Genomic DNA, 27138 nt, shown 5'->3' on the forward strand with positions numbered 1-27138 from the left:
CCTGGAACAAGAAGAAGCTAATTCACCCAGGAGGAGAAGAAGACAGGAAATCATCAAACTCAGGGCTGAAATCAATCAAGTAGAAACCAAGAGAACCATACAAAGAATCAACAAGACCAAAAGCTGGTCTTTGAAAAAATCAACAAGATAGATAAACCGTTAGCCAGATTAACCAAAGGGCACAGAGACAGTATCCAAATTAACAAAATTAGAAATGAAAACGGAGATATTACAACAGAAACTGAGGAAATTCAAAAAATCATCAGATCCTACTAACAAGAACCTGTACTCAACACAACTGGAGAATCTGGAGGAAATGGACATTTTCTTAGACAGATACCAATTACCAAAATTAAACCAAGATCAAATACACCATCTAAACAGACCCATAACCCCTAAAGAAATAGAAGGGGTCATAGATAGGCTTCTGACCAGAAAAAGCACAGGACCAGATGGGTTCAGTGCAGAATTCTATCAGACCTTCAAAGAAGACTTAACACCAATACTCTTCAAACTTTTCCACCAAATAGAAACAGAAGGAACACTACCCAACTCCTTCTTCGAAGCCACTATTATGCTGATACCAAAATCACACAAAGATCCAACTAAGAAAGAGAATTTCAGGCCAATTTCCCTTATGAATATCGATGCAAAAATACTAAATAAAATTCTTGCCCACCAAATCCAAGAACACATCAAAACAATCATCCACCATGATCAAGTAGGGTTCATCCTAGGGATGCAGGGATGGTTCAATATAAGGAAGTCCATCAATGCTATCTACTACATAAACAAACTCAAAGAAAAAAAAAACCACATGATCATTTCATTAGATGCTGAAAAAGCATTTGATGAAATTCAGCATCCTTTCATGCTAAAAGTCTTGGAAAGGACAGGAATTCAAGGCCCATATCTAAACATAGTAAAAGCAATATACAGCAAACTGGTAGCCAACATCAAACTAAATGGAGAGAAACTTGAAGCAATCCCACTAAAATCAGGGACTAGACAAGGCTGCCCCCTCTCTCCATATCTTTTCAATATAGTTCTTGAAGTCCTAGCTAGAGCAATTAGACAACAGAAGGAAGTCAAAGGGATACAAATTGGAAAGGAAGAAGTCAAACTATCACTATTTGCAGATGATATGATCGTATACTGAAGTGACCCTAAAAACTCTACTAGAGAACTCCTACAGCTGATAGACAACTTCAGCAAAGTGGATGGCTACAAAATCAATGCAAGCAAATCAGTAGCCTTTATATATTCAAAGGATAAGCAGACTGAGAAAGAAATTATGGAAATTACCCCCTTAAATAGCTACAAACAGCATAAAGTATCTTGGGGTGACTCTAACCAAACAAGTGAAAGACCTATATGACAAGAACTTCAGATCTCTGAAGAAGGAAATCGAAGAAGATCTCAGAAAATGGAAAAGCCTTCCATGCTCGTGGATTGGTAGGATTAATATAGTTAAAATGGCCATCTTGCCAAAGGCAATCTACAGATTCAATGCTATTCCCATAAAAATCCCAACCCAGTTCTTCATAGAGCTAGAAAGAGCAATTCTCAAATTCATATGGAATAACAAAAAACCCAGGATAGCTAAAACTATTCTCAACAGTAAAAGAGCTTCAGGGGGATTCAATATCCCAGACTTTAAACTCTACTACAGAGCAATAGTGATAAAAACTGCATGGTATTGGTACAATATCAGGCAAGTGGATCAATGGAATAGGATTGAAGACCCAGAAATGAACCAACACACCTATGGTCACTTGGTCTTTGACAAAGGAGCTGCAAGCATCCAGTGGAAAAAAGATAGTCTTTTCAACAAATGGTGCTGGTTCAATTGGAGGTCAGCATGCAGAAGAATGTGCATCAATCCATTCTTATCTTCTTGTACCAAGCTCAACTCCAAATGGATCAAGGACCTTCACATAAAACCTGACACACTGAAACTAATAGAAAAGAAACTGGGGAAGACCCTGGAGGTCATGGGCACAGGGGGAAAGTTCCTGAATAGAACACCAATAGCTTATGCTCTAAGATCAAGAATTGACAAATGGGACCTCATAAAACTACAAAGTTTCTGTAAGGCAAAGTACACTGTCAAAAGGACAAAACATCAACCAACAGACTGGGAAAGAATCTTCACCAACTCTAAATCTGACAGAGGGCTAATATCTAATATATACAAAGAACTCAAGAAAGTAGAACCCAGAGAACCAAATAACCCCATTAAAAAGTGCGGTATGGAGCTAAACAAAGAATTTTCACATGAAGAACTTTGGAGAGCTGAGAAACACCTTAAGAAATGTTCAACATCATTAATCATTAGGGAAATGCAAATCAAAACAACCCTGAGATTTCACCTCACACCAGTCAGAATGGCTAAGGTCAAAAACTCAGGAGACAGCAGGTGTTGGCGAGGACGTGGAGAAAGTAGAACACTCCTCCACTGCTGGTGGGATTGCAAGATGGTGCAACCACTTTGGAAATCAGTCTGGCGGTTCCTCAGAAAACTGGCCATGACACTTCCTGAGGACCCTGCTATACCACTCCTGGGCATATATCCAGAGGATTCTTCAGCATGCAGTAAGGACACATGCTCCACTATGTTCATAGCAGCCCTATTTGTAGTAGCCAGAAGCTGGAAAGAACCTAGGTGTCCTTTAGTGGAGGAATGGATACAAAAAAATGTGGTACATTTACACAATGGAGTACTATTCAGCCATTAGAAACAATGAATTCATGAAATTCTTAGACAAATGGATGGAGCTGGAGAACATCATACTAAGTGAGGTAACCCAGTCTCAAAAGATCAATCATGGTATGCACTCACTGATAAGTGGATATTAGCCTAGAAGCTTTGAATACCCAGGACATAATCCACAAATTAAATGATGTCCAAAAAGAATGGAGGAGTGGCCCCTGGTTCTGGAAAGACTCAGTGCAAGAGTATACAGGAATTCCAGAACAGGGAAGTGGGAAGGGGTGGATGGAAGAATAGGGGACGGAAGAGGGCTTATGGGACTTGCGGGGAGTGGGGACCCAGAAAAGGAGAAATCATTTGCAATGTAAATAAAAAATATAACAATTAAAAAAAAAGAAAGAAAGATTTGCTGGGTATAGTAGTCTGGTCTGACATTTATGTTCTCTTAGGTTATTATAAATGTTTCTTCATGGGAAGAATGCAAAATACTTGCAGAATGTGGAGAACTGAAAGAAGAGGATGACTGGATAATATTCTCCAAAGATGGCTCTAGTGATAGTCATGCAGATTTCCCCAAAGATGCAAATATAGATTTAAAAGATGTAGATAAAATTTTATTAATATCTGAAGACTTAAAAAACAATGGAAATACTTTTTTCAAGTCTCAGAACTGGGAGATGGCTATTAAAAAATATGCAAAGGTTTTAAGGTATGTGGATAGTTCAAAGACTGTTATTGAGAAAGCAGATAAATCTAGATTGCAACCTATAGCCTTAAGTTGTGTGCTGAATATTGATGCTTGTAAATTGAAAATTTCAAATTGGCAGGGGGCAATTGACAGTTGCTTGGAGGCTCTTGAAATGAACCCTTCAAATACTAAAGCACTATACTGAAAAGTGCAAGGATGGCAAGGATTAAAAGAATATGATCAAACATTGGCTGATCTAATAAGGCACAGGAGATAGCCCTATGAGATAAAGCTATCCAGGCAGAATTTCTTAAAGTCAAGCAAATGATAAAGGTACAGAAAGATAAAGAGAAGGCCATGAATGCAAAATGTTTGCTTAATAAGGAATAAACTCTCCGTAACTATATAAAGAAAAATGTGTATTACTGTCTACATGACCCCTGCTATGTTTCCCTTGATCTTTGTCATTGTTTACATAGCAATGTTGACACAGGTTCCTTCTTAATAAAGTATTACAAAATACAAAAGAGAGAGAGAGAGAGAGAGAGAGAGAGAGAGAGAGAGAGAGAGAGAGAGAGAAAAGAATGTAAAATACTAACATTTTCTCTTAATGTCAGTGATCTTAAAACCACAATTAGAAGTATTTGGTTCTAAGAAGTAAAATTTCATGTGGGTGCACGTGTGCACACGTGTGTGTGCACACACACCCATACACATACACACACACACACACACACACAGAAGAGGAAGTGAAAATTGTAATTGGTATCAATTGCCTAACTTACAAAATGACCATAGTAAGACAGAGAACATAGAAAAATAGAAAAGATCAACAATGGGTTCTGTCCAAAACAAATAAACAAACCAAATAAATAAAAACCTAAAGATATTCCCCGCTACTTCATTAAGCTTTATAGCGCCTTCTTTCTGACTTTAGCCCCTTGACATATCTTCTTTTAAATAATTGATTTCATAAAATTGGCCTGTGTACACCTCTGACACAGGGAGGATCCTACTTCCTGATACTCTCTAGAGAACAGGCAGGAGCAGGGCATTTGGTAAGAATCACCACTCACCCCTAGAGGCACAGAGCTGCTCTGAGACCCACTACTTAGCAACCTCCAGATCACCACTCCCCTTCCATCCCTTCTACCCCTCCCTCCTCCCCTACCACTGCCCCTGTTCCATCGAATGTGGTAGACCTGTGCCATACAAGGAAGACCCTACTTCCTGATACTCTCTAGAGAACTGTCAGGAGCAGGTCTTTTGAGAACTAGCACCAGTAGGGCATTTGAACTGGTAGAAGCTGGGCATTTGAGAACCAACATCAGCAGGGCATTTGAGAACCAGCAGCAGAAGAACATTTGAGAAATAGTAGCCTGCAGGGCATTCGACCCTTGCCAAGTCTGCCACAGGGAAGACCCCATCACCTGATACTTCCTGTAGAACCAGCTGTTTGCAGGGGGTTGGAGAGAAAGGGAATCCCAGGAGTACAGAAACACAGGCCTGCAGGACAGAGAAGATAGAGATAGCAATACCAGCTAACACCGGAGATAATGGGATGGCCAAAGGCAAATGCAAGATCATTACCAACAGATACCAAGGCAACATGGCACCATCAGAACCCAGTTCTCCCACAGTGGCAAATCCTACATACTCCATCACATCAGAAAAGCAAGAGCTAGATTTAAAATCATATCTCATATTGCTGATGGAGGAATTCAAGAAGGACATAAATAACTCCCTTAAAGAAATATAGGGGGACATGGGTCAATAGGTAGAAGCACAAAAATCCCTTAAAAAAATACAACAGAATATGGGTCAAAAGGTAGAAGTCCTTAAAGAGTAAACACAAAAATCCCTTAAAGAAATACGGGAGAACATGGGTCAACAGGTAGAAGCACTTAAAGAGGCAATGCAAAAATCCCATAGGGAATTATGGGAGAACATTGGTTAACATGCAGAAACCCTTAAAAAGGAATCACAAAAATCCCTAAATAAAACACAGAAGAACAAGGGTCAACAGGTAGAAGCCCTTAAAGAGGAAACACAAAAATTCCTTAAAGAATTTTAGAAAAAACAAACAAGTGAAGGAAGTGAACAAAACTATGCAAGATCTAAAAATGGAAATAGAAACAAAGAAATCACAAAGTGAGACATATTTGAAGATAGAAAACCTTCGAAAGAATTCAGAAGTCTTTCCAGCTTCTGGCTATTATAAATAAGGCTGCTATAAACATAATGGAGCATGTGTCTTTATTGCATGCCGGGGAATCCTTTGGGTATATGCCCAGGAGAGGTATAGCAGGGTCCTCCGGAAGTGTCATCTCCAGTTTTCTGAGGAACCGCCAGACTGATTCTCCTACAGCTGATAAACAATTTTAGCAAAGTTGCTGGATATAAAATTAACTCAAAATTTTTAGGCAAATGGTTTGATCTGGAAAATATCATCCTAAGTGTGGTAACCCAGTCACAAAAGAATACACATGGAATACAATCTCTGATAAGTGGATATTAATTAGCCCAGAAGCCCTGAATACCCAAGGCACAAATCGCATAACAAATGACTCCCATGAAGAAGTATGGAGAAGGTCCTGATCCTGGAAAGGATTGATCTAGCATTGGAGTGGAATATAAGGACAGAGAAAAAAAAGGAGGGAGGTGATTGGAGAATGGATGGAGAGAAGATGGTTTATGGGACATATGGGGAGGAGGGATCTGGGAAAGGGGAAATCATTTGGAATGTAAACAAAGAATATAGAAAATAAAAATATTAAAAAAAAGAATTCAGGAGTCATAGATGCAAGCATCAACAATAGAATACAAGACATAGAAGAAAGCATCTCAGATGCTGAAGATTCCATAAAGAACATTGAATCAACAGTCAAAGAAAATGCAAAATGCAAAAAACTAGTAACCCAAAGCATCCAGGAAATCCAGGACACAATGAGAAGACCAAACCTAAGGACTATAGGTATAGAAGAAAGTGAGGATTTACATCTTAAAGGCCCAGTAAATATCTTCAACAAAATTATAGAAAAAAACTTCCCTAACCTAAAGAAAGAGAAGCCCATGAACATACATGAAGCCTACAGAACTCCAAACAGATTGGACCAGAGCAGAAATTCCCCCATCACATAATAAGCAAAACACCAAATGCACTAAACAAAGAAAGAATGTTAAAATCAGTGAGAGAAAATGGTAAAATACTTGGGCTACAAGAAGCCTTGTTACCCTCACAATCTCTGAGAGGCAGCTAGTGCTTGAGGCTCAGAATTTTTGTTTTTGTAACTGAATGAGAAATGAAGGTTTTCTTCTAAAAGACCCAGTAAACAAATGCAAGTTAGTTTAGGATTTAATTATCATATTATGAGAAACACTTGGCTCTTAGGTGGGTCATCTGAGTTGAAGTTCTGGTTTCACTAGTTGGTAATTATATCCACACACAAGTAGGCCAAGTCTCTCTCTGTCTGTCTCTCGGCTATGTGGCAATGAAGTAAAGTGTGCTTTATTGTCATATTGACCACTGCATAAGGACACTTAGCAGGACTCAAGCTATAGTACAAACTTAGTCTGATCTTAAAAACGAATGTGTATTCTCTTTTAGGTATAAATTGTTCTTCAAAGTAGAACTTCTGGATGGACATTAATTAAATCATTTGTTTTTCAGGATTAAGGTTATGCACAAGGATCCAACACATAGGTCCTGACTCTCTTCCTATGTTGTACTAGCTTGTCTAAATTGATTTTCACGTGAATCCAGTAGTTTTAATGATGACATACAATTGCTTGAATAAGAGGTTCAGTTCAGAGCTTTATTTACCCTTTCCTGTACTGTTACAAGCTAATTTGATTAAGCATGTCACATAGTTACCAGTGACTGCCTGAGTTGGAAGCAGAGCTATTTCCACTTGTAGACTTCATCCTCAAAGTTAATCGATGCCTGGTTACTAGCCCCAGCATTAATTATCATTAGCAGGAACTCCTTCTTGGCAAGAAACTCTGATGGTGTTCTCAGTATAATACAAATCACCTGTTTCAGTATTAACCAGAATTAATTGCCTTAAGTTTATGTATTAGTTATTTTCTGTTGCTGTGATAAAATACCAAAGCAACTTATGGAAGACTTTATTTGGTTTATTTTCCAGAATGATACAGTTCATCATGGCCTAGGGGAAAAGCAGGCATGGCAGCAAACAGCAGGCAAGATAGCAGGAACAGGAAGTTGAGAGATAGCATCTTTAACCACAAAGAAGCAGAGACAGCAAACTGGATGAGGGGCAAGGTTATGAACTTTCAATTCAATATGATATCACCTGCCTCAAACAATACCACTACCTGGTAACTAAGTGTTCAAACACCTGAGGCTATGGGAACATTTCTCATTCAAACCCCTTTGGGTTACAAGTAAACATGAGAAATATTTTTTCTAGTCATATTTGAATTACTAACATTTATATGAAATTCATGTTCTGCTTGATGCTACACTGTGACTCTCATTTTGCCTCATATGGATTTAGGAAAATAGTTTTAAACAGCAGAATCATTTCTTAATACACTTTATGAAGCAGGAAAATAGAACATATCTCTTTTCCAACTCTTTGCTTTTGCCAGTACTTTGGCCAATAACTTTATAGTGGAGTGAATAAGAATTAAGAAGGTCAATAAAAGAATACAAACAGCATGAGCAATATGTCAGAAATGACGAGATCATTAAATAATGTAAAAACAACTAGGTAAGAAGCCAAGTGCTGAGTCAGAATCCAGTCACTTCTTTATAGAATTGGTTGTTAGCTGTTCACAGCACTTGCAACCTGTCCAGGAGGCTGACAAAGAGCCCTTCTAGTTTTGAATATTCTCTCCTATTTTCCTCCACTTGTCTACATAAAGGAAAGGGAAAGGAGGTGGCTGTAGTTAACTTCTGTTTCCTGTCAGTGCACATCTTTCTTGCTCCTTTCTTGGGGATTCATATGAAAATGTCAGCCCTCATTTTTTTTTAATGATATCTACAGCAAAACATCTACATCATTTTACCAGAGAGAGACAGAGATAGAGACACCCACATGTGTGCAATCATATATACATGCACACACATATCACACACACACAAACACACACACAGACACACATGCACATGTGCGCGTGTTCACACACACACAGAGGGCACATACATGTACAGAGAGAGATAGAAAGACACATGCACACAGAGACAGACATAAAGACAGAGACAGAGAGACTGAAAGACACACAGAAACAGATAGAAAGACACACACTTAGAGACATAGAGACAGACAGAATCTCTCTCTCTCTCTCTCTCTCTCTCTCTCTCTCTCTCTCTCTCTCTCACACACACACACACACACACACACACACACACACAGAGGGGGCATTCCTACAAAAAATAGATAATTGTAGTTAGTATGGACTGCAAAGCACAATGATGATTTCTCACAGTGCCTATGAAGCTCATCTGGGTAAACTTTTGTCATTCTTGCTGATGATACACAGTGCTCTCTCTGTCAGTCCTTGGCCTGAAAGCACTCTAAATAGTCTTGCTGTCAACAAAGCATTAGAGCAGATTCTGTCTGTAGAGATCCACTGAAGATATGGGCAGAATTTTGTTTTCTTCTTAAAAGAGAAAGCATTCTTGTTTACTCTTTTCTGTTCCAGGCCTGGATTTCAGGATTTGATACTGATTATGTCAAAAAGTCAAAATTATTCATGTATAAATAGCAATTTTAGTTCAAAGATTTCTTTTGTCTATGAATGTGTACCTTTCTGTGTGTGTTTCCTAAAAGCTATAAGGACATCCTTTAATGATTTGACAAAGTGATTGATACCCTAAAGGTGTGATTCAAGGTGGTTGTGAGCTGTTGAACTTGGGTGCTGGGACACAAAACCTGACCTTTGGAAAACCAGAAAGCACTCAATTAATGAGACATTTTTCTTGCTTTTATTTATGTTTATCCTTGAGATGGAATCCCTTTTTTAAAAATTAGATATATTCTTTTATTTACATTTCAAATGATTTCCCGTTTCCTGTTTTCCCCCTCCCTGAAAGTCCTATAATCCCTATTCCCTCCTCCTGTTCCTCAATCAACCCCCCTCCCACTTCCCTGTCCTGGAATTCCCCAACACTGCTGCAGCCAGCCTTTCCAGGACCAAGGACCTCTCCTTCCTTTTTCTTGGGCAACATTTGATATGTGAATTGTGTCTTGGGTATTCTGAGCTTCTGGGCTAATATCCACTTATCAGTGAGTGTTCTTTTGTGTTTGGGTTACCTCACTTAGGATGATATTTTAAAAAACAGACAAACAAACAAACAAACAAATAAAAACAAGATGTTATTTTCCAGTTCCACACATTTGCGTAAAAATTTCATGAATTCATTGTTTTTAATAGCTGAGTAGTATTTCATAATGTAAATATACCACATTTTCTGTATCCATTCCTCCATTGAGGAACATCTGGGTTCTTTCCAGCTTCTGGCTATTATAAATAGGGCTGCTATGAACATAGTGGAGCATGTGTCCTTATTACATGCTGGGAAACCCTCTGGGTATATGCGCAGGAGTGGTATAATGGGGTATTCCAGTAGTATCATGCCCAGTTTCCGAAGAAGTACCAGACTGATTTCTAGAGTGGTTATACCAACTTGCAATTGCACCAGCAGTGGAGGAGTGTTTTACTGAGTATTTTTGCATTGATATTCATAAGGGAAATTAGAAGGTCTCTTTCTTTGTTGGATTATTGTGTGGTTTTGGTATCAGCAAAATTGTGGCTTCATAGAACAAGTACGGTAGTGTTCCATCTGTTTCTATTTTGGAGAATAGTTTGAAGAGTATTGGTATTAGGTATTCTTTGAAGGTCTGATAGAATTCTGCACTAAAACTATCTGATCCTATGCTTTTTTTGATTGGGAGACTGTCAATGACCACTTCTATTACTTTAGGGGTTATAGGACCATTCAGATGGTCTATCTGATCCCGATATAACTTTGGTATTTGGTATCTGTCTAGGAAAATGTCCATTTCATCCAGGTTTTACATTTGTGCTGAGTATAGGCTTTTGTAGTAGGATCTGATGATTTTTTTTTAATTTACTCATTTTCTGTTGTTATATCTCCCTTTTCATTTCTGATTTTGTTAATGTAGATACTGTCTCTATGCCCTCTGGTTAGTTTAGCTAAAGGTTTATCTATCTTGTTGATTTTCTCAAAGAACCAGCTCCTGGTTTGGTTGATTCTTTGTATAGTTCCTTTTGTTTCTACTTGGTTGATTTCAGCCCTGAGTTTGATGATTTCCTGCCTTCTACCACTCTTGGTTGTATTTGATTCTTTCTGTTCTAAAGCTTTCAAGTGTGCTGTTAAGCTGTTAGTGTATGCACTATCCACCTTCTTTTTGGAGGTACTCAGAGCTATTTTTCTTCTTAGCACTGCTTTCATTGTGTCCCATAAATTTGGGTATGTTGTACCTTCATTTTCTTTAAACTGTAAAAAAGTCTTTGATTTCTTTCCTTATTTCTTCCTTGACCAAGGTATTAGTGAGTAGAGCATTGCTCAGTTTCCATGTGTATGTGGGCTTTCTGTTGTTTTTGTTGCTATTGAAGATCACCCTTACTCCATAGTTATCTGAAAGGAGGCATATAAAAGTTCAATCTTCTTATATCTGTTGAGGTCTGTTTTGTGACCAATTATATGGTCAATTTTGGAGAAGGTACCATGAGGTGCTAAGAAGAAGGTATATTCTTTTATTTAGGATGAAATATTCTATAGATATCTATTGAATCCATTTTGCCCAAAACTTCTGTTAGTTTCACTATGTCTTTGTTTAGTTTCTGTTCCCCTGATCAATGAGGAGAGTGGGGTGTTGAAGTCACTCACAATTATTGTGTGATGTGCAATGTGTGCTTTAAGCTTTAGTAACGTTTCTTTTATGAATGTGGGTGCCCTTGTATTTGGGACATAGAAGTTCAGAATTGAGAGTTCTTCTTGGTAGTTTTTTTCTTTGATGAATTTAAAGTGTCCTTCCATGTCTTTTTTGATGACTTTTGGTTGAAAGTCTATTTTATTGGATATTAGAATGGCTACTACAGCATTTTTCCTGGTACCATTTGTTTGGAAAACTGTTTTCCAGCCTTTTACTCTGAGGTAGCCTTTGTCTTTGACACTGAGATACATTTCCGGTATGCAGCAAAATGTTGTGTCCTGTTTACGTATCCAGTCTGTTAGTCATGTCTTTTTATTGGGGAATTGAGTCCATTGATATTAAGAGATATTAAGGAATAGTGATTGTTTCTTCCTGCTGGTTTTGATGTAATTTTTATGTTTGTGTGGTTATCTTTTTTTGGGTTTGCTGAAAGAAGATTAATTTCTTGCTTTTTCTATTGTGTAGTTTCCCTCCTTTTGTTGGTGTTTTCCATTCATTATCCTTTGAAAGACTGGATTTATAGAAAGACATTGTGTAAATTTGTTTTTGTCATTGAATTCCTTGGTTTCTCCATCTATGATAATTGAGAGATTTGCTGGATATAGCAGTCTGGGTTGGCATTTGTGTTCCCTTAGGGTCTGTATGAAATCTGCCCAGGCTCTTCTGTCTCTCAGTCTCCTGTGAGAAGTCTGTTATAATTCTGATAGGTATACCTTTATATGTTACTTGACCTTTTTCCCTTTCTGCTTTTAATAGTCTTTCTTTGTTTAGTACATTTGGTGTTTTAGTTATTATATGACGGGAGGAATTTCTTTTCTGGTCAAATCTATTTGGAGTTCTGTAGGCTTCTTGTATGTTTATGGGCATCTCTTTCTTTAGGTTAGGGACATTTTCTTCTATAATTTTGTTGAATACATTTACTGGCCCTTTAAGTTGGAAATCTTCACTCTCTTCTATACCTATAATCCTTAAGTTTTGTCTTGTCATTTTGTCCTGGATTTCCTGGATGTTTTGGATTAGGAGCTTTTTGCATTTTTTTTGATTGTTGTGTCAGTGCTTTCCATGGTATCTTCTACATCTGAGATTCTCTCTTATATCTCTTGTATTCTGTTATTGAAGCTTGTATCCATGACTCCTGACTTATTTTCTAGGTTTTCTATGTCAAGAGTTTTCTCCCTTTGCGATTTCATTATTGTTTCTACCTCCATTTTTAGATCCTGGATGGTTTTGTTCAGTTCCTTCAGCTATTTTTTGGTGCTTTCCTGTAGTTCTTTAAGGGTGTCTCCCTGTTCACTTGTGTTCTCCTGTATTTCTTCAAGGGAATTATTTATGTCCTTCTTGAATTCTTCTATCGCCTGTGATTTTTAAATCCAAATCTTGCTTTTAAGGTGTGTTGGGGTATCCAGGACTTGCTGTTGTGGGAGAGTTAGGTTTGGATGGTGCCATATTGCCTTGATCTCTTTTAGTAAATTTCCTATGTTTGCCTTTTGCCACCTGGTTATCTCTGGTGTTATTTGGTCCTGCTGTCACTGGCTGATTCTTGTCCCTCCTGCATGCCTGCAAGCCTCTCTCAGCACACCTGGTTGACCGGCTTTCCCCTGGCACAGGGGCTGCCCAACTCCTGGGTGCAGGTGTGGCCCTGACAAACTGAGTCCCAAGTGATCTTACACTTGGTTGTTCTCTGCATTCCTGGCTGTAACAACTAGCCCAATAGCAGGAGTGAAGATGGTGGCCTCACCTCTAAGGGAGGGACTCCCTGCAGAACAGATGTCCCCTAGCAGGCCAGGTGCACAGAAGGCTCTGGAGGTGCTGCCCAGCTCCTGGGTGCAGGTAGTGTCTTGGCAGGCTGTGTCCTGAGCAATCCTACACTCTGGTGTTCCCTGCATACCTGTCTGCACCTGTCTGCTCAGTCCCAGGAGCAAAGATTGAGATGAATCTCTTTTAACTCAGTCTGGCCTGGAATTCTCTGTGTTGTCAGCAGTGACATTGAACATGATCTTGGCTTATCTCTGCATCTTAGGATTACAGGTGTATATTCATGTGGTGTTGGCTTTGTGAATGTTGGGCACTTGTACTATCAACTAAGCTTTATCCCCGAGTCATGAATTTCCTTCAAATATTATTTAAAATATAAAGTATTAGTACTCAGAAAATTGGATGCAATTACCATATGCTATTGGTAGGGAGAGTGTATTCCTAAAATCTGGAATTTGGTTACTTGAAAACCATCCTAGAAAGTGGAGTTCAGTGTAGAAATGGGTAGAAACTGCAAGACTCCCTTTTAAAATAGTTAATTTTAAAGTTTTGCTGCTGGTACTCTTTAATGATCATATTGCTTTATCAATAGCTAATGATAATGGTCTTCTTTCTATAAATTTCAATCATATATGGGTATAGTTTGACACCCTACTTATTTTCCTATTTTGGTGCACATTCTATTTTAGTCTACATTACCTGTTTTAGGAATGAGGAAGCTATTCTCAGGGTGGGGGGCGGTAATTACCAGTATAATCGCAGCACCATCTGCTTGCCTTATGTTCTGTAGATGGCTCAAATGAGGTAGTTTCAGCAGAGACCTGGGGAAGGAACATTTCAGGACAGAGGAAATGAGGATAACCAAAATGAAAGTAATAATTAGAGGAGTTTAAAGAGGAAAAGCATATGGTATAGGACATATAGCTTACAAAGCAGCATCTTAGAGTCCTGGCCCACTTGAGGTTTCCCCTGGAAGTAAGAACAGAGGGAAATTCAAGGCTAGAACAGAGAGTGGCCAATTAACCTAGGGGGAATCTCCAAAGGGACATAGCAGAGAAGAATAGCAGATGGTGTTCATTTGTGGTTTAGTGGGAAGAAGTAGTCGCAGGCTACATGGAGCCAGCAGAACCTGGATTTTTATGCACTATGGCAAATCTTAAAAAGGAAAGCCTGAGCCCAGAAGGATTTTCATGCAGTCATCATTCATTTAAAAGATGTACTTAGCACTTGCTAGGCAGGATGTACTTCACTGGCCTATTTGAGGCAATACACTTATGTTCAATGTCACAGTCCCTACCCTTATACAATGCATAAGAAAGCAAGGGAAATTAGATGAGTGTATGTGTAGATGCATAAAATCCTGGCAAATGAGTATTATGTGACGGAGATGACATAAGATATTTCCCAGAGGCAAGAGATAATTCATGCCAGGACATTGTGGGAATGTTTGTGGAATTTAAACAGATACCTATATAGATAGAGAGGACTTTTCTAGGCATTGAAACATTGTATGATATGGAGGTGAGAATCAACACCAGGACTCAGGGCTCATGAGTAGAGTGGTTTAGAGTTTTAATATTTCTCAGATGACACAATAATTACAGAAATATTTCTTAAGCTTTAAAAACTTCTGAAATTTGATTCTGCTTTCTTGGGCAATGACGCTATATTTAAAGAGATGTTCTTGATGTAGCATATCTTAATCTACTCCTGCAGCTGTCATCCCCAAAATAGTATTTTAGCAAGAATAATTCTTTTTCTGGAAAAAACTCTTTTTGTGTGTGTGTAAACTATAGCAAACAAAAGGGGTATGGATTGAACTGCAAAAGTATTTGATGATGTCAGCACCTCTTCCATGTAAGGCAGGTGAAATCTGGTTTAGAGGAAGTGAAGCTTCTGTTGTCTCATGGACATGCCTTATTCTTGCAGTGGTGATATTTAAATCTTTCTAAGACATCTATATTCTCCTCTTTAGTGTCACAATATAAATTGTAACTTGTAATTAAAACTAGCAAAAGTGATATTATAATGCAAGCTAACTTTCTTTCCACAAAGCCAGGGTATTTATGAATTTTTTAAAGGTGAAAGAAACATTGAAATTGCTATCTTTAGTACTGTATTAACTGACTATTTACCTTTTGTGGTTTCCCTCTCCTTTTAATTTTTAAAGCACACAAAAGTGAGCCTCCTCCTCCTCTTGTCACAAGCACAAGCAGGTCCTCTTTCTGTATAATTGCTCCCTTGACATTCCTCAAGATTGTTAGCAATAGGAGCTGATAGGATCAATTGAGGTGTGAATTATGTTTAATTAAAACCCATCACTTTAAATTGAGTGAAAGAATATTTTCTGTTTATTCCACCTCAACTACTCCAAGCCTCTTAGGATTATATGACAGGGGACAGGTTGTATCCTGAGTTATGGGTGGATCAACATAGCTGTTTGGTGCTTATGACAAGAAATGCTCACTAGTGCTCACTCCTTAGCACCAGGGTTGGGACACTCCAGGGTCAGTATCATAGAACATCCTGACTTCTTATTCATAGTGCTAATGCCCCATGGAATTTTGAAAGACCACATGATTGCTCTTTCATAGCCACCTCTTCTCTAGGGCTTCTTTCTCTCTAAACACCTTTCCCACTATAGTGAAACTAAAGTTGTCACCCTCAAAACATTGGCAAACAAGAACATTTTTCATGAACTCTACCAATTGTCTTTTTCAATTTTAACTTCCACCTTGAAATTTCCAACAAACTGTGCTTCCATCTTGAAATTTCCAACAAACTGTGGTCCTTTTAATTTATACCTATCTTTGACATTTCAAGTTGTATATGCAATTTTATTGAAGAAAAAGGCATGAATTTCATGTGGACAGGAGCTAACTGATGATTTCTCTCAGAAGATGGTGAGAAGTTGGTGAAGATGTGAATAAAGAAAGTCTACCAACCAAGAGTTTCTGAAATCAATGGAAGAGAGTCAAGAAGGGCATGGATCATATATAAACAGGAATCACTATTTGATTAACAGAACTAGAGGATATTTGATTAACTGAGAATCATGATAACATTTTAAGGTGTCATAATAGAAGAAAAGAGACTAATTCATTATCAAAACCACACATTTCTCTATTAATTATGAAATGTATCTGTGCAACTCAAATCCACCAAAATACACCAACCTTTAAGAGTGAGATAACCCATTCACAAAAAAACACACAAGGTATTCACTTACTTATAGGTGGATATTAACCCAAAAGTACAAAATAAACAAGTTACACTTCACAGACCACAGGAAGCTCAAGAAGGAAGACTAAAGTGAGGGTGCTTTGGTTCCTCTGAGAAAGGGAACAAAAGATTCACAGGAGAAATTATGGAGACAAAGTGTGGAGCAGAGACTGAAGGAAAGGCCACCCAGAGACTGCCCTACCTGGGTATTCATCCTATAAACAATCATCAAACCCCAATACTCTTATGGATAACAAGAGGTGCATACTGAAAGGAGCCTGTTATGGCTGACTCCGGAGGGGCCCTGCCAGAGCCTTATAGATACAGAGACAAATGCTAGCAGCCAACCATTGGACTGAGTGTAGGGTCCCCAATGGAGCAGTTGGAGGGCAGACTGAAGGAGCTGAAGGGGTTTTGCAGCCCAGTGGGAAGAACAACTATGTTGGCCACCCAGATGCCCCAGGACTCCCAGGGACTAAACCATCAACCAATGGATACACATGGTTCCAGACAAAAGTGTGGCAGAGGAATGCCTTGTCAGGCATTAGTTGGAGGAGAGGTCCTTGGTCCTGTGAAGGCTCAATAGTTGCCCCAGCATAGGGATTGAGGGGGGTGTAGGTGAGAGTGAGTTGGGTGGAAGAGCATATACTTGGAGGCATGGGGTGGGAGGAGGGTTTGGGGTTTTCAGGAAGAGGGGAAACCCAGAAAGGTTTTAGCATTTGAAATGTAAATGAATAATATATTCAATAAAAATATAATTAAAAAAGAATGTCTGAAATTAATTTTGCTGTTCCTGTGCATTCATTGACTTCATACTCAAATTGTGTCGTTAAGGTAGCTCCTATTCCTTTGGTTCATTCCTGTCTTCTTTTGCACTTCTTATTGTTTGTGGGTATAAGCAATCTGTGTATTTTAGAGTTTACTCCTTAATAGCACTGAGAAAGATCTACTCAAAAAAGAAAAAAAAAAGACAAACACCAAGTTAGATTTAGAAGGAGCTGATAGGAAGCTGAGCTCACACTTTTAAATAGTTTGATCTAAGACTATATTAGTTGGTAAAAAAAATCCTTCTGGAAAGTTAAGAAAGTTTAACTATTCACTAGGAAAAATAATGCAAACTCTGAACCTTGCAATTTTGAAAACATGAGTTCTAGGGGCTAGACTGGTAGGCATCCATTCTGCCTGTAATTCTATAAGGTTGCATGTTTAGTTCAATTTTTTATTAGATTGTGTTTATCTCAAAGGGATCACCAAAAATTGGTCTTGCCGCCCCTATTGCTAAGAACAATCCTGTTTTTCTGAGAAAGTGATTATGTACACATTGTGATTTCTTTACTATTATTTCTTCACCATTAAAGCACATACCTCTGCCCTCTTTTTAACTGCTGCTGTCAAAGTCTGATGATATTGGTAAAGAGAAGCAACATGAGGGGAGGTTGGCCAAATCCTTCCAAAACTGGGTGTTAAATAGCTACTAACACAAATGATTGTTCAAATCATTCTATTTATTTGATTTATGATTTCATAGTTCATGTTCATATAGGTTGCTTTGGAAAGCTATATTAATTCAAAACTGCAGAGTAATGTACAGAGTAATGGCTAATGTACGGAAGTTCAAAGGCATTCTGAAAGGACTGAGGAAAGGATTTCCAACTTAAGAACCAAATTTAGCTATAGTATCCTTACCAGAAGTACTGTGACCTCACTGAACAAAACAGTGGAGTTTGTAAAGATACATAGGAACAGACTGAAGAGGGACTTCTGCCATACAGAGCTCATAGTGAACAGTGATTGGACTAACTAAAGTAAGTTTCGCTTTCTGGAGGACAGATGAGAGAAGGAAGAAAGGTGTTTGTGTGTGTGTGTGTGTGTGTGTGTGTGTGTGTGTGTGTGTGAGAGAGAGAGAGAGAGAGAGAGAGAGAGAGAGAGTGTGTTGTCCTATGAGATCTTGTTTCTTATGTAGTCCCAGATGGAAGGGTTACTCTGTTTCTGTGCTCCTGGTTTTTGATAGAGATCTAAACTTGAAAAACTACATTAGCCTCCTGCATCCTTCAATAGGGGAAAATAAAAACATGTTACTGGAAGTAGGTAGCCTATAGAAACTGTTTGGAAAGAGAGAGGTTTTTCTCTTGAAGCAGACTGTGCTCTCTGTTAGGAGAGTCTGCTTTGATGCTACCTGGAGTAGTTGCTCACTTAGCACAGGAGATAATCAAGATATAATATGAAAAACACATATATAGTTCTGTATACCTTGGCATAATTTGGGTCATGAGGCCCAAATAGTTGGGTAACTATTGGCAGGTGTATATAGAGAACCAAGTGACACAACTATGTTCTACTTAGTTGGGACTCCGAAGGATGATCTACTAAAAAAGTTCTGTAACATTGGGATTGTTCTTCAGCTACATGTGTGTATGTAGGTGAAGAAAGTCTGTGTATAAGTGTTGGTGAGTATGTTATATGTTTGAAGGATTGAGCATAAATGCATAAGAGTAAGTGTCTTCTGTATGTGTTTTCATGCCTGTACAGAAGAGAATGCTAAAGGGAGTCATTCATATTATCTTTGATATCATTTTTTGGAAGAAGAAGTATCTAGAGATGGGAAAGTCTTAGAATTTCTGGTTTTTTTATGAATGAATTATTTCTGTTTTGGGTAGATAAGCTATTTTATTCTTATAATATGAGCCTTTTCATGAATTAATATTATGTCCTTATGAAAGGGATAAGAGACAGTAGTGGAGAAAAGGACACTGTTCACCCCATGGATGAGATTAAAAATGATATTGTTTTCAGCACAAGGCAGATTTAAATGTAAATGTTAAAATTTATTTAGAAACTTCAAAATAAATGATTTTTAAAGCAAACAACAACAACCAAAAAAAAAAAAAAAACAACTGTTGCACTTTAGGCTTGTTGTTCTAGAGTTTGGCAAGCTGCCCGCTACAGAATCTGTCCTATTATAGCATTACACATCATTTCCATACATCTTCATTTTGAATGATTTGATAGTTCAGAGGTGTGGTAGTAGATATGAATTCTATTTTGACATGTGGAAGAAGGCATTTAGATATGGGAGTGTGTGCACTGTGAGATGATTAGAAATTATTATGGGGTAGAAAATTTTTGATTGAGTTTGAATGATTGAATCTATTTTAAAAATGTGCAGAGCTGTTAGCTTTCAACATAATTTGTACAGGCAAAAGAAATCAAAGTTCATTTCAGTTATTCATACTTTATTTTTGAAATAATTCATAGCTATTTCATTATTTCTTTAAAGGAATGGCTTAATAATAACTCTGTTCCTGCCAAAGGGGAAAGATCAGTGAGAAAGTATTTTTCTTTAAAATGGAATTAAGAATTAGTAAATTAAGAGTTATCTTTAATTAATTACTTGCAGCTTCTTATTCACACATTTCAAGGCAAAGTAGGAAGTGCTTGTCAGAGGTATGACAGACCTCCATTTCAGATGAAAAATAGTCCTGTTAAGGTCCCCCATATTGTTTCTTAGCTATTGTTTGAGACATGTCACCTGATTATTCCATAGGACAGTTGGTGGCATGAAGTCTGAGAAGCAACACTCTCTTTAGCCTGGTTTCTAAGATAGATCTGTTTGTCTTCTTGTTTTCTAATGTTTGTACATTGGTTTTCTCCTGCAACACACAATTATTCAGCTGTGATTTGATGTAACCAGAGGTGTGACTACTGTTTTCTGCAGTGTGGAAATACCTGAAACCTCAAAGGATCAGCTTATCTGGTTCATATATGCTTACTTTCTATCTTCATTTACTAACTCTTACAGTGAGATATTGTGACTTCTAGCCCCAGTAGCTTTAAAGGCCTCTGTATTTTCAGGATCAGACATCCCACTGCAGTGGGCAGTTGATACATGGAAATCTTTTCTGTAGGCAACAGGATATGGCTGAGTGTTTCAAATCATTCTTTACTCCTCCTAGCACTGCTGGAGAGTTTCTATGGTGACATATTTTCTCTACATATCTTCAGTCACAGAATACATATTTTTGTGGTTATAAGAGCTTTTCATGGCCACTTTATTTATTTGAAAATAGCCTTTTCTCAATTTTCCCAGTTTTGGAAGAGGTCTTAAAATACTTAGTCTGACCCTGTTTTTCCTTCATAACTATTGCTCACAATTAGACATTACTTTGATTCTTCTAACAATCACATAATTTTTGACTATGTTGATGGTTCACCTATTAAACAAATTATCAGTTTATTACAATGAGAAAAATATAACTTCTCTAGGAAAAGGAGTTTAATATGCAACTGAACTGTGGTAACTGTACCTGAACTTCATATTGGCTCTCATACGCAGACCATGGTCACTTTCCCTGCATTCATTTAGTAAATCTCATCAAGACTTTCTAACAGTAGATGCTATTGTCATTTCCCTTTTAACTGTGAGGAACTGGTATTAAAGAGATTTTTTTTGTCCAAAGTCTACAAAGAAACAAAGCAGGTAAAGAGATTTTATTAAACAATGCTTCTCCCATCAAATATATAAGACCCTTTTCACATATTCCCTGCAAGAGGATTGTTATTGATTATTGAGGACAAAGATTATGCAGTAATTTACCTTGAAGATAAAGGCTAGTGATAGAGAACATAACTTGACACCAACATAATTATTTAATTTAAAAAGACAGAAATTTTATAAGAATGTAAAAATTTAATTATTTTTCTAAACATACTTTGAATGGCTTGAGTGAGTAGAAGTACTTAATATGCAGCATGAGGACCTGGGTTTGAATATCCAGAATCCATCTATTGTCATGTATTAGGGGTCGGAATGTAGCTGGCTTCCTTGATTTCCTCTTATAGATATTAATGAAAATACTATTTTTACTTTATGGAGTTTTCTTTACCATTTATTTGCAGATAGATTAATATATTTCTCACAAAGAATTTCAAGGTGTAAGAAAACTCTTGATTAGACTTAATAGTATACTTTAAATAGATTATAGTATAGTAAGCTTTAAGTAGATTGGAAAGAATCTGAGGACAGTGAATTATAAAGTTTTCTTTTTGCTGGAGATGGGCTCTATACATTCAACTCCAGTCATTTCCTGGTTTCTAATTGTTTGTATTGTAGGAAAATGGGATAAAGGTATTCATTCCCGCATGCTAATGCATATTTTGGTTGCTAGAAAATTCATTGGCACACACTCATTTTGCACAGGTCACAGAAAAGTCAGCCCGGAACATTGGAATTCACTATTTATAGGGAAGGTGATTTTTTTTGTGTAAGCATTTTTGGCACCTGCAACTAAGGTAAATAATTGCCCTATAAGGCTCAAGACCATGCTCAGGCATTCTATGAAGTCAAGGCTTTGAATTTCTGTCCTCCTTTAACTCAAATGGATGCAATTAACTGGGAGTGGATACTTATCATTCTGGAGCAGATATTTACAATTTGGGTTCCAAAGACTATTACCAAGGTAGCAATACCTCTCTGTCTCACTTGTACTGTTGTGTAAGTGTGAAAAGAATAGGGATTTTAGTAGAGTAATAACACAAAAAATAATCCATCCAAATACTACTCCAAAGAGATATGAAGCTCTCTATGTACTACATATCTCTATGTAGATAGAGGAAGGACAGTAGACCTCTGAATCTGTTCAGCAGCTCTAGAGAGCAGAGCTTATGTTGGTATCACCTGAGAACTAATCTCTGAAGACCTGTATCAGATACTGAGAAGGAAACATCCTGCAAATTTGGGTGTAATTTGGGCTAATTTGGATGGTTCTCTTCTCTGTGGACATGTCTTGACATTTAAAAGATAGAGCTCACAGAGAGCAAAGCTTTCTGTGTCTTCTGCCAACCAAAGTCTCTGACACCTAGGGGGTCAGGTTGTTATTACATAGAAAGGCAAAAGGAGATATGAAAGTTGGAATGCACACCCACCAGTGTGTCTGCAAAGAATAGTCTCTGCTGTAAAGATAAGCCATACTGGCTAGCATCTCATAATATCTGGAATCTGGTGAAAAAATTGCTGGTAGAAAGAGAATTAAATGCAAACCAAAGCACAGGGCACAATTCATGATTAGCTAAATTCCATATCCAAGCTGTAGTGACGGTCCTCATCATTACAGCAAAAGATGCCAGGACTTTACACTTGGGTTTCTAGAAAGTAGTCCTGTAACTGCTCCATGCTTAAAACATTTTCAGAGGAAATCTTTACATGTGCTTTATAAAATTAAAATATTGTTCACATACCTTTTACATGGAATGGTAATTTGATGCTCAAAAAGTCATGGATAATATTTGAAAAGCAAAAAAATCTTTGCAAATACAGTTGAATGTTGAACTCCTCTAAGCTCTATTTACAAAGATTTTTTCCCCAGTTTTCAACATAATATGGTGGATTTTCTTCTACTATCATAAATATCCAAGAATAGCCAAAGAATGATAGCCCAGACTCAAATAGTATGCAAAACCAAAAAGCATACATTCAGCAGAATTTCCTGCATGCATGGGTCTCCCCATCTGGGAATGGAAATCCAGGTGTGTGCTTTGCAGGGTCAATTTTTTTTTCTAGATTTTTTTCCGTTAGATATGTGCTTTATTTACATTTCAAATGCTATCCCCTTTTCTTGTTTCCCCTCTGAAAACCCCTCACCCCATCCTCCCTTTCCCTGATCACCAACCCTCCCCTCTCCCACTTTCCTGACTTGGCATTCCCCTAAACTGGGGCATTGAGCCTTCATAGGACCTCTCCTCTCATTGATGTCTGAAGACCATTCTCTGCTACATATTTAGCTAGAGCCATGGGTCCCTGCATATGTATTCTTTACATGGTTGGTGGTTTAGACCCTGGGAGCTCTGGGGGTACTAGTTTGTACATATTATTGTTCCTACTATGGGGCCCACAAACCGCTTCTGCTCCTTAAGTCCTTGCTCTAGCTCCTACATTGGGGACCCTATGCTCAGTCCATCGGTTGCCTATGAGCTATGGGTATTTTGATTTAGCAGGGTAAATTTAAAGCCTGTTAGAGTAGGAGTGAATGACTTTTACCTATATCCCTCTTGATTGGTTGGCTCTGTCTCTAGAGGTATGGGTGCCTTCGTGATTTGTTAGAGCTCTGAGAACTTTCCAGGGTGAAAAGGCATCCTTGGATTGGCTGCTCACAGCTGTGGTTGGTCTACCATAGGTTCCTGGATCTGAATTCCCCAAAACTGCCAGTTTGCAGTCTGTTATGGAGTCAGCCTGGCTCTGGCTAACTCTGTCCTCTGACTATGTAATTGGAAAATTGACTTTTGCACTCCTGAGTGTACATTAAAAAATGGATTTCTTAATTATTCCTTCAATAAAATGTTTACTTAGTGCTATCAAATTTTTCTTCACCCACTTCTTTTAATTTTGATTGGAATATATATGGTGTATGAGTTCATTTACTCTAAAGATCAATCAAAAATTATTTAAAATTAGAATTGTTAGTGTGTTCCATATTTTCCAGTAGGGGGCAAGAAAGTACTACACATAAAACCCAGAAAAATTTCCCTTGTTTCCCTCTCCCTCTACTTTTGCAAACCAATTAAGTTCCTGAATTGTGAAATGCTAAACATGATAGAGAAAAGAATATTCAAGTATGTTCAATATAATCTTTCCATATATCAGAGGGCTATTAAGCATGATTTTTCACTACATAGTAAGTCCCTCTGTGAGACAGATGAATTTGGAAATTTGGGAAAGGCCCAGAGAATGGGATATCATACTTTGTTGAAGACTTCTTGTCAGCTAACTAATGTTTTTTAAGGTCTTGCTACCCCATACCAATGCCCTACCCTACCCCTAAATAAAAATATTAGCTGGTTAAAATGCTATCTTGAAGATACTTTTCTGTGCATAAGCACACATGCCTGTCATTGCTGTGGCCTTGCATAAGGAGGAGCTTTCACCTTGTATTAGAAGAGGCCATGCTCTGATCTAGAGCTAACAGCCATATTGACCAAAGCCACTGAGATAATCAATGACTCATAATTGATCTGGGCTGTAAACTGGATCATGATTGGATTACTCTAAGATCCTTATGTAGTTTTCAGAGCAGATTTCTAAATCCAACCAAAAATTTCTATCCTGGGAAATTTTTTCTTTTTCTTTTCTTCTCTTTTCTTTTCTTTCCTCTATCTATCTATCTATCTATCTATCTATCTATCTATCTATCTATCTATCTATCTATCTATCTATCTATCATCTATCTAATCTATCCATCTACTTCTTTCTTTCTTTTACTTTCTTCTTTCTTTTTCTTTTCTTTTATGATGTAAGTTCAATTACCTTTTGCATGTTTCATTTTTTTCTTTCTTTAATTTGGTTGAGTTTTTTTTAAAGGAGCAACTATAAAATATCACATATAAAATATATCAACTGACCATCTGATGCATATCTCTGTCTCTCTGTCTGTCTGTCTGTCTGTCTGTCTGTCTGTCTTTTTCAGTGTGTGTGTGTGTGTGTGTGTGTGTAAAATTTTGGAAATTCTCAATTGTTTTATGTTTAAAGTCTAATTGACAATCATTTTGACATAATACACCTAAATAGAAGTAATGTTATTTGTTACCTCTCTAACTTTTCCTTATTTTTCATGATGTTTCTTAACTATAGAAATCAATTGCTTCCACATGAATAGGCCTTGTTCACTGGTTACTTGAAAAACAGATGGCAGTTTGCACATAAACTGAGGTACTTAAAGGGAAGGCATTTAAAGTGCATGGATATAAAGACTACGGTAATGTTGTCAAAATCATGTAAGTGACTTCCCAAATGTCAGAGTGGCATTCCATCATCTTTTCCTTAGAAATTAGATCTCATTGTTTACAAGAACTTGTATTCACATGATTTATTCAGTTAATAAAATGGATTACAAAACACAGCTTCTTCTTGGAAGTAAATTTTGTCTTTTAACATTCTCTATTTCACCTGTGTCAGAAACTTAGAAATTAAAAATTGGAAAAATATAGTAGTCATATTGAACTGAAGATCTATTCCCCTTACTTAGTAGTGGGCTTCCCACATATCAAGCAAGCATGACCTACAGATAGAACAAGGGATTAGTTTGTATGCATTCAAAGGATTATTGTATTTCTGTAGAAACTCATTCCCTGTCCCCCAAATGTTTGGTTTTATATATAAGCATTTGTTTGATCCTACTTTTTGTTCTTCCAGACAAAACTTTAATCAGTTCTTAGAAAGTCATCTGGACTAGGATCATCTCAATGCTTCTTATTAAGCATCTTGAGACCTGCTTTTATTTATATAAAATATAAGTCCAGACTTATATTTATAGTACTTTTTCTTAGCAGTTACAGAAATAGGATTTGGGGATAGAGGGAGGAAATACAAGAACCATTCAATACAGTTTAGTTAAAATGCTTCTTATATATAATGGCCACTTGTAGTAGTTTCTTCACAGAGGTCTCTCACAGATATAATTTAGTTTTACTTATTCTTATCTTTGAGCTTGAGTTGGCTTCCTTGCTGAGAAGAAAGAAAATGATTTTAATATGACACAGGGGATAATTTGCTGCTGTTGTTATTTTTCATTGCTTGGGATGAAACCTAGATCTTGTTACATGTCAGACAGTGCTCTACATCAGAGTTATATCCTCAGTCCTGTGGATCATGTTTTTAGCCATGTTCTTCTATTGAGAGAATTTTCTTTTTTAAAATTGGTTCTGTGGTTTTGTGTGTCTGGGCATTTGTGTGTTTGCACATCATACAATTTTGCAGTGCCCACAGAGACCAGAGAAGTCTTTGCAAGCTCTGGTACTAAAGATCCAGATGATTTTGAGCCCCCACATAGGTACTGGGGATAAAATCTTATTCCTTTTGGAAGAACAACCAGTATTTCTAACTGCTGAGCTACCACTCCAGTTACAGAACTTTCTATTTTCAGATAAACTGAAACTGCAGAAATACTACTTTGTAGATACTAACATTTTGAATTATCCAAAGGAAGAACCATCCTAAATTTATTGTACTACCTTAGTTGAAATTCTCCAAAGTGCATAATTTCAACAATATGCTGCAAATATTTGCAAATCATATGAGCTTTGCTTGCTCATCATATTAAAAGGAGTAAGCTATGGAATACAAAAATAATATATAGATATATAGATAAATACAAATACAGATAGATATATTTGGAAAAACATAGTAGTTGTATATGTATGTGTATGTGTATGTATATGTATATGATGTATATGTATATGACATATATGTATATGATGTATATGTATATGATGTATATGTATGTATATGTGTATGTGTATGTGTATATGTATATGTGTGTGATGTATATGTGTATGTGTATGTGTATGCGTATGTGTATATGTATGTGATGTATATGTATATGTGTATGTGTGTGTGTGTGTGTGTATGTGTATGTGTATATGTATATGATGTATATATAAATCATATTTTTGGGAGAGAGAAAGCCAAACCACTAAAACTAACAATGGCTTTGGATAGAACCAATTCTAATTACTTTATGAATTCAAGGAAAGCAGATGGTCACATGTAGGCACTAAATTTACTTTCAGTTAAATGAACTTGACATAATGTCTTATGAAAAGGAGTGCCATTGGAAGTAAGTATTAACCTGGTTTAAATACTTTTGGAAAGTGTAAGACCAACCCATAAATTCTGAGTCTCTTAAATGCAAGGTTGACTTTCACACCCTGATTAGGAATCCTGAATAGTATGAACGAATTCCTTTGGGTGTGTGTGCTTGTTGGGTAGGAAACCATATCCTTTACTAGAACAAGATTCATCAAAGATGCCGAGTGAAGTAATTTCCCAAAATTCTCTTGCTTCT

The 27138-nt window shown here is 37.2% G+C and overlaps 1 pseudogene; it reads left to right on the plus strand.

Annotated features, from left to right (window-relative positions):
- Positions 1 to 925: 925 nt before the first annotated feature.
- On the plus strand, positions 926 to 3791 carry LOC127668954 (peptidyl-prolyl cis-trans isomerase D-like; annotated as a pseudogene).
- Positions 3792 to 27138: the final 23347 nt, after the last annotated feature.

The sequence above is a fragment of the Apodemus sylvaticus genome, chromosome 18 (genome assembly GCF_947179515.1).
Source record: "Apodemus sylvaticus chromosome 18, mApoSyl1.1, whole genome shotgun sequence".
Taxonomy (NCBI): Eukaryota; Metazoa; Chordata; class Mammalia; order Rodentia; family Muridae; genus Apodemus; species Apodemus sylvaticus.